Source organism: Rhagoletis pomonella, unplaced genomic scaffold, assembly GCF_013731165.1.
Source record: "Rhagoletis pomonella isolate Grant_MI unplaced genomic scaffold, Rhpom_1.0 Rhpom_scaffold_00003, whole genome shotgun sequence".
In the NCBI taxonomy this organism is placed as follows: Eukaryota; Metazoa; Arthropoda; class Insecta; order Diptera; family Tephritidae; genus Rhagoletis; species Rhagoletis pomonella.
The window spans coordinates 69013189-69021871 of record NW_023458557.1 but is presented as its reverse complement, the minus strand read 5'-3'; positions in this window follow the sequence as shown (position 1 = coordinate 69021871).

Genomic DNA, 8683 nt, shown 5'->3' with positions numbered 1-8683 from the left:
TCAGGACTTGGTTCAAGTTTTATTGGTGATTTTTAAAGACATAAAAAATCGGATCCTTGAACTAACATTTAAATGTACGTACATCGTACGTATGTACGTCATACATGCAAAAAAAAGTATATTATACATAGTTTTTGTTTTAATGTTTAATTTTGTGTGGTTTTCCGCACAAGAGTAAGATGGAGGATAATGGGATGTACCATACAAAATTTAGGACTACGCCAGTATATTGTATGTACATATGTCTGTTTTTTTTTTGTATTTGACCTTTTTCATGTGAATAATAAAATCCAACCTGACTACCTGTTACCAAAAAAATACACATACAATTTTAATAAATGTGAGCAAGGTTAGCACCTCCACAAAAAGTCAAATACGTTAACGTAGATTGTAACGAATGCAATTTTTTAGTGTAAGGGATTTACCTGCCGAATCAGCATAACCGACTAGATAATTGTGAAAACCTATCAAATTAAAAAATTCCATAAACAAGTAAAAGAATTTGATAGGATATGCATACGGCTAACATATGTATGTCCATCAGCTATATATTTACATATGTTCGCAAGTACCCTGTAGGACAATTAACGGGTGTCCAGTCAATGGAAGATATTGTAGAAAATTTAGTTTATTATTTAAAAGAATGCATTTGTTTATGTGCCCGTATGTTTATAAAACAATTTGATTCAAAAACCAACATGATACGCATTACTTTAAAGCATAGCCAGCCAAGTGAAAAAAAGCTTGTTACCATTCGTTAGGCTTCAGGTATGGTACAATTACAAGTATTATCTTCCCAGAGAGCGCATGTGCCGATCTGCCTTATTTCAAAAACACCATTGTTGCCAACACTAAAAAGTTTATTGTTAGGGATATTTCCATACACCAGAGAACTTATTTAATTTGCAAAAGACGAAAAAAAACCTTTGCTTAGTAAACAGATCCAAAAATGTTATTGCGCACTTTATTTCAAACGTTATTTTTTTTTTGTTTTGAAAAATTATAAAAATAAAGGAGCCCGAATTTCGATGAGAAGCAAAACTCTCTGGGAAGACAATACCTGTGAATTATCGTACCATGCGCTTCGGGTGCGGATGTAAAAAAATATCTTTAGCTGTCAGCCGGTTTAAGTCAAATTTTAAAATGGCGCGATATAAAGTTTTTGTTTGTTTTAAAGAAACTTTAGAAAAAATTTATTCAGCTAAATTTTAAATGAAGATAAAAAATACAACTGCCAGTCATTACTTACTTTTCTGCAGACTTATTTACTTATATACATATACCACGTTCAGATAAAAGTAAGCCAAATATATTTATCTCAACGCATGATTTGGTAACTATAAACAAATAATGTAACTGTATCCAAACGTAGTTAGTTGACCTAACTACACTTTTTTCTCAGTGCATGTACGTATATTCACTCATATTGGTAATAACTACTAATAGGCATATTTAGCCACATATATAATTAACCGAAATACAAAAAAAAAAGCCCGGGCCAATTTAGCTAAGTGGGTAAGACTACTGGCTTAGGCGGCTGGGGTCGTTGGATCGAATCCCAGTTGCAGAAGTCTGATGACCTTGAATTACCATTGACACTTTAACTTCAAGTACAATTAAATTTAAAGTCTTCAAATGAATAGGAAAATTACCATCAGTAGTGAGGGTAACTGTACTAGAAAAAAAAAATAAAATTATGTTTATATCTATCGCGATTCCTTAAGACTATTACAAATGACCGTTATGCAAACAAAGTTACAATTCCGTTGTGCACAAGTGCGCTCGGGTATAAAAAACAATCTAAAATAAATTCAACAACTTGCTTTCGTAAAAGTGAAGGTCAGTTAAAATTCAGAATTTTTTAATATAGCACAATAGTCATCCTATTTTCTCCCAATCACCTACTATCCACGCATATCATTCTTTGATGTCCATCACCACAATAATTCTTTGATGTAAAAATTCCACCGTGGCTGCGACAATAGCCTTCTCGGCACCACTAAATGGAAAGCATTTATGCACACATATCCATATGAACACACATGATATATACATATATATGAAAAGTTTTTTTAGATAGGGCGTTTTCCATCTGGCTGCCGAGATAGGTTGATCTTCCACTCAGCAGTCGATATACCGATGGTCCTGTGCAATAACTACACAACTCAAAATTTCATATTTTTCAGTGCATAGAGCCAGTTAAAGTTTTTGCGTTTAATAAACGAAAATAAGTTTTATAAAACCATCACTACCCGATCGACAGTCAATATCAACGATAAATAAGAGACATGCGTCACTGTTCAGTACTAAGGATGGCCTCTTCAATTTTCTTAACAAAAATCAAGCCTATGTCAAATTTCCAGTGAAAAATAGGGCTATTTATCAACCTAATCCACTACATTACTTAAATAAATGAAATTTTGAATTATGTGGTTTTTGCAGGGGGTCATCTATTTGCACATATAGGAGCGCTCGATTGTCTTGCACTTTGCCTTCCTGTATTTTCCATTTTTTTTCACATAAATTCCTTTCTTGTATTTCCATCATTTCTTTTAGGGTTGTGTTGGCATCAGAAGCCGAAAAGCAAACATTTTTTGTCTGCACTTAAACAAGGCAAATCAGCTTTTGATTTTATACTCAACATTCTTTTGTGCTCACTCGATTGGTGGTAAAAAGTCATTGCGGTGATGAATGCCATGCAGACGTCGATAAACTGCAAATAACTCGTATGCAAATACGCAGAACAAAAAGCAGGATGGGAGACATTTGAAGAGCCTACGAGGTATGTGCGAGAAAGGAGCGCAAGAAAGCAACAAGCCGCAACTCCAAAGAATTAAATGCGCATTTGTCATTTCGTTTAGTTGCTTCTTTTACCGCTATTGTTCCTGCCCAACATCCTCCTTCTTCCTTGTTCTTGACACAGCTTAACAAATTTACAAAGATTTTGTCAAGTGTAGCAGTCGATTTATGTACATACATACATATGTATGATGCAAGAAGTTCATGCAACTAAGAACAAAAAAAAAACTGAAAAATAAAGTACCGCTTACTCCTGCGTTTTTTTTTTGCTGCAGCTCAGCAAACTTTTTTCATTTGGTTGACTTTTTGCGCCAGGTGTTTGTGCAGTTAATGACGAACCAGCTGCAACCCGAGTGCTATTAGCGACCCCCCTCAGGATATGAAATACAATAAGGCACTCAAGGTAAGACTATAGCTGTGGACTTCTTAATGCAATTGTCTATACATAAAGAGTACACTGTGGACTGAGTGAAAGTCAAATCCTAGACGAATTTCGCACCACCTCTTGGTAAGTTAAATAGAAAGATCCGACTACGCTCACCTGTGCCGTAGAAATGTTTGCAATGGCTTTGGCGGTTAGACCTTTGGGCAAATATCCCAAATTCACAAAACTAATATTAGATACAAAAAATTTATTTCTTAATTTTTCCAGAAAAAAACCTGTCCCACAGCCGCCTTCTAATTGAAGAAAATGAAGTACTGTAGTTTTAGAAATAAAAATCTTCACCGCTACTTGATCTTTGACTTAAGGCAAATATAAAATAGATCTTATTGTGAATGTCTCTTTTTATTAGTTTTTTGCGGTTTCAATAGCGGCATTTATTTCTTCCCTTTTTATGGATAAATTTTATAATAAAACTTCTTAGTAGATTCAAAATAACTAAAAACCTGTCCTATTAGGAAAGCAATTCTTTTGGGTGTTTGAAGTAATTTTTTATTGAAAATAATTATAATATCGTGTACTTTTATGAAAAGAAATAATTTTATAAATTTAAATTTAATTTTGAATTGTTCACTTAACGGGTTTCTGTGGTAAACGACATAATAACTCGTTGTTTTTAGGGTACTAGGAAATAAAATTATCGTTGTATTCACCAGAAATTTTTATTTATCTAAAATTTAAAGTTTTTATGAAGAACATACAAAAATTCTAAAAAAACATACCGAAAAATATGAAAAATAACACAAAAACTGTAAACAACTTGTAAAAACTCTTGTATTTCATTCCATTTAACAGCCTAACTGTAATGGCTCCTGGACAGTGCTCGAACTAAAAAAATTCTGTGTAGTAGAAACTTAAAAATTAAAAAAAAATTTCATGATTTCCGATTCGTACGAAAACAACGCTTGATTTTATTTTCTTTTTTCATGTATTGCGAAACAGAGAATATGACAAGCACTTATATGTAGTGTTGGACAAATTAATATGGTCGGGACGTTTTGACAAGTTTTGATTTTTTTCTTTTGTTTGTTTAATGCTTATTAATTTTTATTTAAAGTACATATAACTCATTATCTAACAAAAACCCTATTATTCCAAGTTTCAAACACTGTGCAAAAATTATAAAAACCCTGTAAAGTTTCATCTAAATTCCAGCTCTCTAATAAGAATTTACATTAAATTTTAGAATATTAAAGTGCAGGTTTGAAGTTGCTAAAACATCGCCTTGATTTTTGGATTTTTTTTTGTTTTTGTTGACAGTGTCACGCATTTCCTTTTACACAAAAAAAAAAATGTTTCGAACGCACTTTGAAAATTTCTGCAACCTAGCAGAGTGCTGGTTTTTTTTTTGTCACATTCTTTTTAGTATCGGAAAATATTTCGGCCTTAAAAAAAATCAAAAATAAAGGAAATTATGACGAGCAAAATAAAACTACTCAAACTCGCGAATATATGGTAGACCCTGTGTGGTAGAAGTCCGAGCACTGTTCCTGGAGGGTTTATGGACGAATCGGAGAGCTTAATTCCAAAGAAGAATATTTCGTTCTTAACTACGTTTTGTGTATTTTGGCACTTGATGAGTTTCTTAAATAATGAATCTAACTTTAAACGACGTTTTCATGATTTGCTTTTGATATTATGTTTGTTTTGAATCCTTCGGAATATGTATGTTTAGCAAAAGTTTCAATTAACAGTAATCATGTTCACTTGTCGGAATGTGAATATAACTTTGATCATTGGCTAAAAAAACTGTGTTATAAAGACTTGCTCATACGTCTGCCTTCTTCCTCTATTTAAAGTTGAAGTTTAAGATCCTCAAAAGCGATTTCAAGCAGATATGTTCAATGTATTATAGAACGATTTTCCGTGATCCCTTGTCAAATTTGGTTCGGCGTTGTGCCATCTGACAGTGAAGACAACGGTTTGTCCCAAAACCAAATTTGGCAAGGGAAGGAGCAAAATCGTTCTCCAATGCATCGTCAATGCAGTACCTCATACTCCTACTCTGTCGGAAACACCAACAACGCAAATGAGAAATATTCAGCGCCTAACTATAAGAAGCGTCGACGTCTTAGCTTTAATTTCCTAAACGCTCTGTTGAACTGCATCAAATTTGCCATATCTGAAAAATGCTAACTTATTCATTTTAGTAATTAGCCGATTCATATGTACGCAACACACTTTCTGAGTTTGAGTCTAATCGTACAGTAAATAAGGTTTTTGCCCTATGCCCAATATTCACCAGTACAATGGGAGTGCAATGGGGTATAGTCGTTGCGCTGGTTATGCAGTTACAGGCATAGCTACACTCAATCCCGACTATTGCGTCCTCGTTCGCGTACTCTGGGCAACGTGAGCAACCCATGCGCGGATGCGGTAACCAATCCGAGTGGAGCCTTGGGTCACGGCAGAGAGGGAGCTTCGGTGAGGCCACTCCGACTTATTCGGTTTAAGGGCTTACTGAAGTCTGCAGCGTCTGTTCACCAGTAGGTGCGGCTGCAAGCGGGTGTCTGCTTGGAGCAAGCGGCTCGATAAACGTGCATTTGGTTGCGGAACCACCCCCGTCACAGCAAGGGGTTGTGCCCTGGGTTTGGGACCCGCCACGTAAAAACCACTTCCAGTGAAGAAGCAAGGCAAAGCCTCGGATGAGACCCCCCTTATGACGACGACCACGGCAAACGTTTAAAGGACTACGATTTGAGGCCATGCACCTGCAATGTCCGGACCCTTAATGGGCAAGGTGCCTCTGCCGGCTGGTTGATGTCCTCGTAAGGACAAAAGCTGACATCACCGCCATCCACGAAATGCGGGGGAAAGCAAGCAATGTCTGGGGCCTTGCGACGTCTACTACAGTTGTCATGTAAAGTAGCGCAAATTCGGTGTTGTATTCGTGGTAGGAGAGAGACTCCGTCGCCGAGTACTGTCGTTCACCCCGATGGACGAGCGTCTAGCCACGATCCGCATCAAAGCGAGATTCTTCAACATCTTGCTCATCTGCGTCCATGCCCCGACGGAAGAGAAGGATGAGTCATCCAAGGATCTCTTCTATGGGCGCTTGGATTGCACATACGAGCGCTGCCCCCGTCATGATATCAAAATCGTGCTTGGCGACTTCCACGACGAAACGTCCGACAACGGATTGAGGCTGATCGACTTCGCCGGGGCCCGAAACATGGTAGTATGCAGTACTATGCTCAAGCATAAAAAGATCCATCAAGCTACGTGGCTCTCTCAGGATCGAAAAATGAGAAACCAAATCGATCATGTTGTGGTAGACGGAAGGCACGCTTCCCAGTGTTTTAGACGTACGCCTCTGTGCAGCAAAAAATGTGCGCCCAAATATGCAAGGAAAGCTTAACGTTGAAAAGCTGCAATCACAACAGACAGCCAGTGCTTTCACTACTCGACTCACACACCTGCTCTCAGAGAGCACTCTTCAACAAACCGACATATGCGAGCAGTGGAACCACATTTCCCGCTCATTAAGTACCGCCGCCGAAGAAGTAGTCGGATTTTAGCGAGCCCGAAAGAACAGCTGGTACGATGAGGAGTGTCAGGAAGCTGCAGAGAAAAAAAGATGCCGCCAAGAGAGCCACGCTGCGATCGGGCGCAACGCGCGCTCTGTGGGACCGTTGTAGGGATCTGAAAAGGGAAGCGATACGTATTTGCCGCAATAAGAAGAGAGAGGCCGAAATACGTGAGTGTAAAGAGCTTGAAATGCTGGCCCGAAAATTTTACCAGAGAGTTAGGCGACTTATGGAAGGTTTCAAGACCGGGGCGTACTCCTATAAGAACAATAATGGCGACCTAGTAACTGATGTCCAGAACGTACTTAAATTATGGAGGGAACACTTTTCCGACCTACTAAATGGCAGCAGCACGGGAAGTTGTGGAGAAGAAGAACCCGAGCCCGCAGTCGATGATGACGGAGTCGACGTTCCACCGCGTGACTATGACGAGGTACGTATAGCAATAACGCGGCTGAAAAACAACAACGCTGCTGGAGCTGACAGCCTGCCATCTTAGCTATTCAAGTACGGCGGCGAGGAGTTGATAAGGTGCATGCATCAACTCTTGTACAGAATGTGGTCAGATGAACGCATGCCCGACGACTGGAATTTAAGTGTGCTCTGCCCAATCCACAAGAAAGGTGACCCCGCCATTCGCGCCAACTACCACGGGATCAGCCTTCTAAGCATAGGTTACAAGGTCTTATCGAGCGTATTGTGTGAAAGACTGAAGCCCACCGTCAATGAACTGATTGGGCCTTATCAGTGTAAATCCACCATAGACCAGGTATTCACAATACGCCAAATCTTGGAAAAGACCCACGAAAAAAAGGATAGACACTCACCGCCTATTTGTCGACTTTAAAGCCGACTTTGACAGCACTAAAAGGCGTTGCCTATACGCCGCTATGTCTGAATTTGGCATCCCCTCAAAACTCATACGGCTGTGTAAAATGACGTTGCCCAATACCACCAGCTCCGTCAGAATTGGGAAAGAACTCTCCGAGCCGTTCGCCACAAAACGGGGTTTCAGATAAGGTAACTCCCTTTCATGTGACTTCTTTAATCTGATGTTGGAGAAGATAATAAGAGCTGCAGAACTGAACCGCTCAGGAACAATTTACTACCAGAGCGTGCAATTGCTGGCTTATGCCGATGACATCGACATCATCGGTAACAAAAACCGCGAAGTCTGTTCTGCCTTTTCCAAGTTGGATAGGGAAGCAAAGCGAATGGGTCTGGTGGTAAACGAGGACAAGACGAAGTATCTCCTGTCATCAAACAAACAGTCAGCACATTCGCGTCTTGGCACCCACGTCACTGTTGACAGTTACAATTTCGAGAAAGTAGAGAATTTCGTTTACTTGGGAACCAGCATTAACACCGATAATAATGTCAGCATTGAAATCCAACGCAGAATCACTCTTGCCAACAAGTGCTACTTTGGACTGATCAGGAGTAAAGTCCTCTCTCGACGTACGAAAACCACGCTCTATAAGTCACTCATCATGCCCGTGCTGGTATATGGCGCAGAAGCATGGACAATGGCAACATCCGATGAGGCGGCTCTTGGAGTGTTTGAGAGAAAGAGTTTGCGGAAGATTTACGGGCCCTTACGCGTTGGCGACGGCGAGTACCGCAGACGATGGAACGATGAGCTCTATGAGCTTTACAATGACACGGACATAGTGCAGCGAATTAAAATACAGCGGCTTCGCTGGCTTGGTCATGTCCTTCGAATGGACACCGACGCTCCAGCTCTGAAAGTATTCAACCCGGAAGCCGCTGGTGGTAGCAGAGGAAGAGGGAGGCCCCCACTGCGGTGGAAAGATCAGGTGGAGAAGGACTTGGCTTCACTTGGCGTTTCCAATTGGCGTCAGTTGGCACAGAGGAGAAACGACTGGCGTGCTTTGCTGAACTCGGCCAAAATCGC